Consider the following 9896-nt stretch of genomic DNA (forward strand, 5'->3'; position numbering starts at 1 on the left):
TTTTTTTTTATCTTGAGATGGAGTCTCACTCTGTCACCTAGGCTGGAGTGCAGTGGCGCAATCTCGGCTTGCTGCAACCTCCGTCTCCCGGGTTCAAGCGATTCTCCTGCCTCAGCCTCCGGAGTAGCTGGGAGTACAGGCGTGTCCCACCACGCCCAGCTAATTTTTGTGTTTTTATTAGAGATGGGGTTTCTCCATGTTGGCCATGCTGGTCTCAATCTCCTGACCTCAGGCAATCCACCCGCCTCGGCCTCCCGAAGTGCTGGGATTACAGGCATGAGCCACTGCACCTGGCTGATTTTTTGTTTGTTTGTTTGTTTGGCTTTCCTTTGTTTTGTTTATTAGAGACAGGGTCTTATTCTGTTGCACAGGCTGGAGTGAAATGGTGCAATCATAGCTCACTGCAGCCTCAACCTCCTGGACTCAAGTCGTCCTCTTACCTCAGCCTCCCAAATAGCTGGGACTACAGGCACAAACCACCACACCCACCCAAGAATACATCCTGGGGCTGGGCACGGTGGCTCACACCTGTAATCGCAGCACTTTGGGAGGCTGAGGAGAGCAGATCACTTGAGCTTAGGGGTTTAAGACCAGCCTGGCCAATACAATAAAACGTCATCTCTACTAAAAATACAAAAATCAGCCAGTCATGTAATCCCAGCTACTTGGGAGGCTGAGAATCATTTGAAACCAGGAGACCAAGGTTGCAAAGAGCTGAGATCTTGCCACTGCACTCCAACCTGGGTGACACAGCCAGACTTTGTCTTAAAAAAAAAAAAAAATTACATATTGGGCCAGAGATGAGATAGGTGGCTCCCTCTTGTAATCTCAGCTACTTGGGAGGAGGCTGAAGCAGGAGTTTGAGCCCAGGAGTTCAAAATCAGCCTGGGCAACACGGCAAAACCCCATCTCTACAAAAAATACCAAAATTAGCTGGGTGTGGTAGGAGGATCACTTGAGCCTAGGAGGTCAAGGCTATGGTGAGCTATGATGGCACACTGCACTTCAGCCTGGATGACAGAGCAAGACCCTGTCTAAAAAAAAAAGAGACAGAGAGAAAAGAAAAGAAAATATTGTGCCTGTAAGAAAAGCTTTTTTAAAATATCTGATGGGTCTGTGAGTTTCACTGTCATTGCTTGCCCATTGGGATTTTTTTTTTTTTTTTTTTTTTTTTTTTTTTTTTTTGAGACGGAGTCTCGCTCTGTCGCCCAGGCTGGAGTGCAGTGGCCAGATCTCGGCTCACTGCAAGCTCCGCCTCCCGAGTTTATGCCATTCTCCTGCCTCAGCCTCCCGTGTAGCTGGGACTACAGGTGCCCACCACCTCGCCCGGCTAGTTTTTTTGTACTTTTTAGGAGAGACGAGGTTTCACCGTGTTAGCCAGGATGGTCTCGATCTCCTGACCTCGTGATCCGCCTGTCTCAGCCTCCCAAGTGCTGGGATTACAGGCTTGAGCCACCGCGCCCGGCCGCCCATTGGGATTTAAAAAAGGAAAAAGAACAGAAAAGAAAGTAGTGCTCAAAGGACATGCTCCTGACAGCGCTGGAGTCTGAGAGAAAGGTAGGAGTTGGCTGGGTGCAGTGGCTCGCGCCTGTAATCCCAGCATTTTGGAAGGCCAAGGCAGGAGGATCGTTTGAGCTTAGGAGTTTGAAACCAGCCTCGGCAACATGGTAAAATCCCATCTCTACAAAAAAAAAAAAAAAAAAATAGCTGGGTGTAGTGGCCTGTACCTGTGGTCCCAGGTCCTTGGGAGGCTGAGGTAGGAAGGTTGCTTGAGCCCAGGATGTTGAGGCTGCAGGGAGCCACGATTTTGCCAGCGCACTCCAGCCTGGGTAACAAAGCAAGACCCTGTCAAGAAGGAAAAGAAAAGAAGAGGAGAGGTAAGGAGAGGAGAGGAGAAGGAAAAGGAAGGAAGGAAGGAAGGAAGGAAGGAAGGAAGGAAGGAAGGAAGGAAGGAAGGAAGGAAGGAAGGAAGGAAGAGAGGAAGGGAGGAAGGGAGGGAGGGAGGGAGGGGAAGGAAGAAGGAAAGGAAGAAAAATAGAAGAGAAGAGAAGAGAAGGAAGGGAGGGAGGGAGGGAGGGAGGGGAAAAGAGAGAGAAAAGAAAGGAAGGAGAGAGCGGAAGGAAGGTAGGTAGTAGTCAAGACTCATTCCAAGGTTTGGGGCCTGATCAGCTGAAAGTGAGAATTGCTATCACCATGCTGGGGAAGACAGGGTAACGGGCAGATTTGGGGTGTCAATCAAGACCTCAATTCCAGATGGGTTCAGTTTGAGATGCCCTGAGACATCCTTATAGAGAAAGCAAGACAGAGAAATACCTCAGGAGTTTAGGGAGAAGGGCTGGTGTGGTGTTTTTTATCACCACTGTTGCCATTTGTTTCTCTTTGCTGCTGCAAAGACCTCTCTAGAAAACAGTGTGACGTGCACAGCTGCTGGGTGTCACTTCCTAAAACCCAGCAGTCAAAGGCAGGTGCCAGGCTGGGTGCAGTGGTTCAAGCCTGTAATCCCAGCACTTTGGGAGACTGAGGCGGGTGGATCACCTGAGGTCAGGAGTTCAAGACCAGCCTGGCCAACATGGCAAAATCCAGTCTTTACTGAAAATACAAAAATTAGTCAGGCATGGTTGCGGGCGCCTGTAATCCCAGCTACTCCGGAGCCTGAGGCAAGAGACTTGCTTGAACCTCCAGGAGGCAGAGGTTGCAGTAAGCCAAGATTGCGCCACTGCATTCCAGCCTGGGAGACAGAGCAAGACTTCTGTCTGAATTAAAAACAAACAAACAAGGCCAGGCGCGGTGGCTCAAGCCTGTAATCCCAGCACTTTGGGAGGCCGAGATGGGCGGATCATGAGGTCAGGAGGTTGAGACCATCCTGGCTAACACGGTGAAACCCCGTCTCTACTAAAAATACAAAAAAATTAGCTGGGCGAGGTGGCAGGCGCCTGCAGTCCCAGCTATTTGGGAGGCTGAGGCAGGGGAATGGCGTGAACCCAGGAGGCGGAGCTTGCAGTGAGCTGAGATGGCGCCACTGCACTCCAGCCTGGGCCACAGAGCCAGACTCTGTCTCAAAAACAAACAAACAAACAAAAGGCAGGTGACAGTGCTGGGGCTGTAACCTGAGGCCACAGGACTCAGCCCTGTCTCCAGGATCATCTGCCTGGGGCTATGTCCCTCGGTGCTGTCCCTCCTGTCCCCCACATCTCAGTCCACCCTGTCCCCAAAGTTGAAGAAAGTAGAACCCACTCCCTAGTGGGACGGCTCATGTCCTGGGGTTGGAGCTAAGATTCCACGTCTATCCGTCACTGCTTCCTTCAGCTTGTGTCTCCCCCTCTCTGAGCCTCAGTCTCCTCCTCTGTAGAGTGGGGGTGATAGCAGTCCCATTCCCAGGAGCTCAACATGATCCAGTGAGATTAGACATGAAAAGCGACCAGCACAGAGCCTGACACACAGCAAGGGTCCCCCAATACAGGTTTCAATTTTTATGATGTATTCATTATGACATATTGCATCTATCCGTGGTTGTGCCCTCGGCACATTTTAATAATAGCAGCTGGTATGCAGTAAGTGCTTACCACCATCAGGGGCATTTGACATGGAATAGCCCACTTCATCCTAACATGCTCATAACCACCTAAGGAGGTATGTACTATTATTTTTTTTTAAATTTTTTTTTGGAGACTGAGTCCCGCTCTGTCTCCCAGGCTGGAGTGCAGTGGCACATTCTCAGCTCACTGCAACCTCCACCTCCCGAATCAAGCTCACTGCAACCTCTGCCTCCCGAGAATCAAGCCATTCTCCTGCCTCAGCTTCCAGAATAGCTGGCATTACAGGTGCACGTCACTGTGCCCAGCTAATTTAATTTTGTTTGTTTGTTTGTTTGTTTGTTTGTTTGAGGCGGAGTCTCGCTCGGTCGCCCAGGCTGGAGTGCAGTGGTCGGGTCTCAGCTCACTGCAAGCTCCGCCTCCCGGGTTCACACCATTCTCCTGCCTCAGCCTCCCGAGTAGCTGGGACTACAGGTGCCCACCACCTCGCCCGGCTAGTTTTTTGTATTTTTAGTAGAGACGGGGTTTCACCGTGTTAGCCAGGATGGTCTCGATCTCCTGACCTCGTGATCCGCCCGTCTCGGCCTCCCGAAGTGCTGGGATTACAGGCTTGAGCCACCGCGCCCGGCCAAATTATTTATTTTTTAAGACGGAGTCTCGCTCTGTCACCCAGGCTGGAGTGCAGTGGCATGATCTCGCCTCACTGCAAGCTCTGCCTCCTGGGTTCACACCATTCTCCTGTCTCAGTCTCCCAAGTAGCTGGGACTACCGGCTCCTGCCATCATGCCCGGCTAATTTTTTGTATGTTTAGTAGAGACGGAGTTTCACCATGTTAGCCAGGATGGTCTCGATCTCCTGACCTCATGATCTGCCCGCCTCGGCCTCCCAAAGGGTTGGGATTAAAGGCATGAGCCACCATACCCAGCCTGTATTTTTACTAGAGACAGAGTTTTTGCCACGTTGGCCAGGCTGGTCCCAAACTCCTGACCTCAGGTGATCCACTCACCTCAGCCTCCCAAAGGGCTGGGATTACAGGCGTGAGCCACCATGCTTGGCTTTTTTCTTTTTTTGAGACAAGGTCTCAGTTTGTCACCCAGGCTGTAGTGCAGTGGCATGATCTCAGCACACTGCAACCTCCACCTCCCAGGTCCAAGCGATTCTTGTGCCTCCTGAGTAGCGGGGATTACAGGTGCACACCACCACACCTGGCTGATTTTTGGCATTTTTAGTAGACAGGGTTCCTCCATGTTGGTCAGGCTGGTCTTGAACTCCTGGCCTCAAGTGATCCACCTGCCTCGGCCTCCCAAAGTGCTAAAATTACAGGTGTGAGCCACCACGCCCGGCTGGGGTGTATTATTATTATCTCCATTTTACAGATGAGGAGACAGAGGCACAGAAGGGGATGGGCCTCACACAAGGTCACAGAGCTGGTGAGCAGCACAGGTTATGGAGAAAAAACAATTCTACCCCAGAACCTCAGGTCGACTACGGATGAAATAAAGACTCAGGAAAAGTAAAACCATAGAATGGACGGGGTGCGGTGGCTCATGCCTGTGATCCCAGCACTTTGGGAGGTCGAGGTGGGCAGATCATGAGGTCAGGAGTTCGAGACCAGTCTGGCCAATATGGTGAAACCCTGTCTCACTAAAACTACAAAAATATTAGCCGGGCATGGCGGCACAGCCTGTAATCCCAGCTAGTCGGGAGGCTGACACAGGAGAATTGCTTGAGCTCAGGAGGCAGAGGTTTCAGTGAGCCAAGATCGCGCCACTGCACTCCAGCCTGGGTGACAGAGTGAGACTCTGTCTCAGAAAAAAAAAAAACGAGGCTGGGCACGGTGGCTCACGCCTGTAATCCCAGCACTTTGGGAGGCCAAGGTGGGCAGATCACGACGTGGTCAGGAGATCAAGACCATCCAGGTAACATGGTGAAACCCTGTCTCTACTAAAAATACAAAAAATTAGCCAGATATGGTGGCAGGCACCTGTAGTCCCAGCTACTCGGGAGGCTGAGGCAGGAGAATGGCGTGAACCAGGGAGGTGGAGGTTGCAGTGAGCCGAGATCGCACCACTGCCCTCCAGCCTGGGCGACACAGCGAGACTCTGTCTCAAAACAAAAAAGCAAAGGAAAATAAAAGAAAATGTGGAAGAGTCAGGTGCGGTGGCTCACTCATGCCTGCAATCCCAGGACTCTGGGAGGTCAAATCAGGCGGATTACTTGAGGCCAGCAGTTCAAGACCAGTCTGGACAACATAGCAAAACCTGGTCTTCACTAAAAAATACAAAAAGTAGCTAGGCATGGTGGCATCTGCCTCTAATCCCAGCTACTCGGGAGGCTGAGGCATGAGAATCGCTTGAGCCTGGGAGGTGGATGTTGCAGTGAGCTGAGATCACACCCTTGCACTCCAGCCTGGGTGACAGAGCGAGACTGTTTCAAAAAAATAAAGAAAATGTGGAAGAGTGGCCGGGCGCGGTGGCTCATGCCTGTAATCCCAGCACTTTGGGAGGCCGAGACGGGCGGATCATGAGGTCAGGAGATCGAGACCATCCTGGCTAACACGGTGAAACCCCATCTCTACTAAAAAAAATACAAAAAAAAAAAAAAAAAAATACTAGCCGGGCGAGGTGGCGGGCGCCTGTAGTCCCAGCTACACGGGAGGCTGAGGCAGGAGAATGGCGTGAACCCGGGAGGCGGAGTTTGCAGTGAGCTGAGATCCGGCCACTGCACTCCAGCCTGGGCGACAGAGCAAGACTCCGTCTCAAAAAAAAAAAAAAAAAAAGAAAATGTGGAAGAGTAAGTTTGCCACATGGAGATGAAAAGTCCTTCTGTCGTTTTATTTTGGGAGATAGGGTCTTGCTCAGTAACCCAGGCTGGAATGCATGGTGTGATCACAGCTTACTGTATGCTTGAACTCCTGGGCTCAAGTGATCCTCCCACCTCAGCCTCCTGAGTAGCTGGGACTATAGTCCAGTGCTTCCATGCCTGGCTAATTTTTTTATTTTTTGTAGAGACAGGGTCTCACTATGTTACCCAGGCTGGTCTTGAACTCCTGGTGTCAAGGAAGCCACCCTCCTCAGCCTCCCAAAGTGCTGGGATTACAGGTGTGAGCTAGTGTGCCCAGCCAACCATTTTTTTTTTTTTTTTTTTTTTTTTTTTGAGACGGAGTCTTGCTCTGTCGCCCAAGCTGGAGTGCAGTGGTGCGATCTTGGCTCACTGCAACCTCAGCCTCCCGGGTTCACGCCATTCTCCTGCCTCAGCCTCCCGAGTAGCTGGGACCACAGGCACCTGCCACCATGCCCAGCTAATTTTTTGTATTTTTAGTAGAGATAGCGTTTCACCGTGTTAGCCAGGATGGTCTCGATCTCCTGACCTCGTGATCTGCCCATCTCGGCCTCCCAAAGTGCTGGGATTACAGGCGTGAGCCACCGCGCCCGGCCGAGCCTTCTTAATATAACTTCACAGTGGGTTCTATTATATCAAAATTAAGAATTTCCCTCCAATGAAGGAGATCGTGGGTGAAGCAAATTTTCACATGACAGAATGGGAGGATAAATATACAATGTCTAAAACTGCACCTGGGTGATCAGGAGAGTTAGATGGTTTAATAAACAGGGAGTTCTTGGAATGATGCCTGGCACATAAGAAGCTGTAACTCATAACTCACTGTAGCCTAGACTCCTGGACTCAAGTGATTCTCCTGCCTCAGCCTCCCAAGTACCTGGGACTACAGGCGCACACCACCACAACCATTTTTGTAGAGATGGAGGGGTTGCTATGTTGCCTAGGCTAGACTCGAACTCCTGCCCTCAAGCGATCCTTTCAGCCTCAGCCTCCAAGTTGCTGGGATTAGAAACTGCAGCCACTGCACCTGGCAAAACAATGATGTTCTAACTCACTCAACCTTCCCTTCTGCATGTGTTAGCTGGCATTCAAGGATGGAATTTTTTTCTTTTTTTTCTGTTTTTTGTTTGTTTGTTTGTTTTTGTTTTTTTTGAGATGGAGTTTCGCTCTTTCACCCAGGCTGGAGTGCAGTGGCGTGATCTCCACTCGCTGCAACCTCCGCCTTCCAGTTTCAAGCGATTGTCCTGCCTCAGCCTCCTGAGTAGCTGGGATTACAGGCGTCCGCCATCACACCTGGCTAATTTTTTGTATTTTTAGTAGAGATGAGGGTTCACCACGTAGGCCAGGCTGACCTCGAACTCCTGACCTCATGATCCGCCTGCCTCGCCCTCCCAAAGTGTTGGGATTACAGGTGTGAGCCACTGCACCCGGCCTCTTTTTTCTTTTAAAGGAACAGAGGTAGCACTCACATCTGAGCTGCTCACCGTTGGACTTCCCAGCCTCGGCTTTTAGGCATTCCTCTTGAGCTATAAAATCAGGAAGGAGGGCTGGGCACAGTGGCTCACACCTGTAATCCCAGCACTTTGGGAGGCCAAAGAGGGAGGATGGCTTGAGCCCAGGAGTTCGAGACTAACTCTGTGCAACATTTTGAGACCCTGTCTCTATCAAAAAACAAACAAACGGGCCTGGCGCAGTGACTCATGCCTGTAACTCCAGCATTTTGGGAGGATGAGGCAGGTGGATCACTTGAGGCCTTCAGTTCAAGACCAGCCTGGCCAACAGGGTGAACCCTGTCTCTACTAAAAATACAAAACTAGACAGGTGTGGAGGCGGGCGCATGTAATCCCAGCTAATCAGGAGGCTGAGGCAGGAGAATCGCTTGAACCTGGGAGGCAGAGGTTGCAGTGAGCCGAGATTGCTCCATTGCACTCCAGCCTGGGCAACAAGAGTGGAACTCTGTCTCAAAACAAACAAACAAACAAATAAACAAAGGAACAGGCCGTGCACAGTGGCTCATCCCAGCATTTCAGGAGGATGAGGCAGGTGGATCACTTGAGGCCAGGAGTTCAAGACCAGACTGGCCAACATGGCAAAACCCCGTCTCTTTTTTTTATTTTTTTGAGGCGGAGTCTTGCTCTGTCGCCCGGGCTGGAGTGCAGTGGCCGGATCTCAGCTCACTACAAGCTCCGCCTCCCGGGTTTACGCCATTCTCCTGCCTCAGCCTCCCGAGTAGCTGGGACTACAGGCGCCCGCCACCTCGCCCGGCTAGGTTTTCGTATTTTTTAGTAGAGACGGGGTTTCACCGTGTTAGCCAGGATGGTCTCGATCTCCTGACCTCGTGATCCGCCCGTCTCGGCCTCCCAAAGTGCTGGGATTACAGGCGTGAGCCACCGCGCCCGGCCAAAACCCCGTCTCTATTAAAAATACAAAAAATTTAGCCAAGCATGATGGCGCACGCCTGTAATCCTAGCTACTCAGAAAACTGAGGCATGAGAATTACTCGAACATGAGAAGCGGAAGGTGCAGTGAGCTGAGACTGCACCACTGCACTGCAGCCTGGGCGACAGAGTGAGGCTCTGTCTCAAAAAAACAAACAAACAACAACAACAACAAAATTAGCCAGGTGTGGTGGTATATGCCTGTGGTCCCAGCTACTCGGTAGGCTAAGATGGGAGGATTGCTTGAGCCTAGGAGGCGAAGGTTGCAGTGAGCCGAGATCCTGCTACTGCACTCCAGCCTGGCCGACAGAGCTAGACACTGTCTCAAAAAAAAAAAAAAAAAAAATTCAGAAAGGAGGTGCCCAGCGCTGTTCTGTGTCTAGAGCAATCCCATAATCCCATCACCCCTTCTCTGGGCACTTCCTCATCAGGAAACAGGAGCCAGGTGGAGTCTGGCTCAGGACTCTGCAGCCTCAGTCATGCTGTACCCTGGGCTCAGCATCCTGTCCTCTCCAAGTGAGCAGGGGGCAGCTCAGATGCCAGGCTCAAGCAGGGCAGGCAGCACAGTCACACAGAGGGCACTGGCCAGCCCAGGCAACTGATTGCTCAGTGGGATGGCAGAGGTCAGCAGAACAGGAAGGGAGGGACAATAGCTGTGCCTGTTGCCTGGCCTGCCACAGCAATCTCAGTGTTTGCCAGCTGGGAGGGGCCGGCCAGGCAATCCTCAGCAGCAAAGCTCAAGGTTCCATCTCCCCTTTCAGTCTGCCCCTCTGCAGGTCCTGGTGGGGCTGAGATGTACAACATCTCACCCTGGGAACTGCAAAGAACCAGTCTTTCTGTGAAGCTTGAGCAGGGTCTCAGCACTTAGAGGCTTCCAGGAACTACATACAGTTCCCAGAACACACGGTATTCAGCCCCAGTTGCTGTACAAGTGGCTGGGTTTGAACTAGAACAAGGAAATCTCTCCTGTCTCAGGAACCGAGTGTCCTGGCCTGGTCCAGGTGCATTTGTGACTCTTGTTTCTTGGATCTGTGCCCACCTGATAAATCCCCCTTCCTTATAAACTACCTGTTGTATTTGTCCA

The sequence above is a fragment of the Rhinopithecus roxellana genome, chromosome 8 (genome assembly GCF_007565055.1).
Source record: "Rhinopithecus roxellana isolate Shanxi Qingling chromosome 8, ASM756505v1, whole genome shotgun sequence".
Classification (NCBI taxonomy): domain Eukaryota; kingdom Metazoa; phylum Chordata; class Mammalia; order Primates; family Cercopithecidae; genus Rhinopithecus; species Rhinopithecus roxellana.